The following is a 1,509-nucleotide window of genomic DNA, read 5'->3' on the forward strand; positions in this document are numbered from 1 at the left end:
AACATAAGGTTTCACAATCCACCTGATTACTGGTGCGCATCTGTAAAGTATCAAACTAATTTTATCAAAGTTTCAATTTCTTTTAAAGCCAGAAAAAATGGTCCTTCACCCATAAATCTACTGTTAAATTTGAGTATAGAGTTGAAAGCAAATTACATCCGGAAACGGTTTAATGCGCTTCAGTGGAAATAAAACATGGCGTAAGTCATTATCCTTCGGTAGACGGTATCTCAGATTTTATAATTGAGCATGACAGTTAGAGGTGTTGAGAATTTATGTAACAATGTTTGGAGCTTTCTATGTTATTATCTAAATTAAGTAAGGTATTGCAGATTACTAGTGTTTAATATTCATTGAAATCAATGATTGTAACTAATCACCAGTTTTTAAACTGAATATGATTTGTCCAATTAAGACATTGTAACAAGTCCAATTAAGACATTGTAAAAAATTTTCCTTTTACTGATTAGATTTCAAGCGGACTCAGCCCGAACTTATACCTTTATCTTATGAGTATGCTTTTATTCAGTCACTCAAATATTGACCATCAGCTTTACCAGAGTTATGTGTTAAATAATCAAACTTCCCATGTTAAGTCCAAAACCCATGTCCAGGGAAGGTCTTTAATAAAGCAGTAAATGTTACACTCGCCTGCATCGTCGTTAGATGTGCCAAATAATATGTAAATACTTAGAGTCAAGAATTTTACAAAAAAAAAGAAGAAAAAAAAGTTAAACAAAAGTATGCTTACTTAACATCTGAACGACTTGGTTGAATTGAAGTAAAAGAAACTAGGTTTGCTGTTCGCAAAAATTTGACAGTTAAAAATAATAATAAATTAATAAACGTTTGGTTGGATTCAGATTTTTGTCATTATTTTTCAATGAGATTTTGTCGTTTATTCGTTTCCATACGTTAGACCCAACAAACAAAATCAAAACTGAGAAAAACAATTTATAAGATTTAAATTTAGACTTTGAAAAAAAATATTTGATTATAATATTTTATTAAAGCAATTGAAAACTAGAAACAAAAATAGGTATAATTTCCTATAGAGAATTTGCTGAATGTATTCTTTAATTGAAAAGCATTAATTAGTTGTGCTAAAAATAGTAACATTGATAGATGATACTACGAACATCAAATAAAACAATTTCGAGATTTTTTTAATGATGGTTATTTATTTTTTTCCCCCTAATTTCAACCACATCACTAAATAACAGAATTAAAAGAATTAGTTCTTAAAGTTCCATGTTGTTTCATTTGTGCTACTATTTTGTATGCTCTTAAAAAATTATACCAATTAATAAGTAAAGATTATAACAATAAGAATAACAAAAAAAGAAATAAAAATTTGGCAACATTTTAGCAAACGATATTAGATTCCCTAATTTTGCATGCGATAATTCTTTAACTATGTATCACTTACGCAAAATTATTGTCCAGGTGAAACGGGCAAATGATTTTTTTTTATTTTTTTCTATATTGCCTGTATTTTTTAGTTACAAT

This window comes from Parasteatoda tepidariorum, chromosome 6 (assembly GCF_043381705.1).
Source record: "Parasteatoda tepidariorum isolate YZ-2023 chromosome 6, CAS_Ptep_4.0, whole genome shotgun sequence".
Taxonomy (NCBI): domain Eukaryota; kingdom Metazoa; phylum Arthropoda; class Arachnida; order Araneae; family Theridiidae; genus Parasteatoda; species Parasteatoda tepidariorum.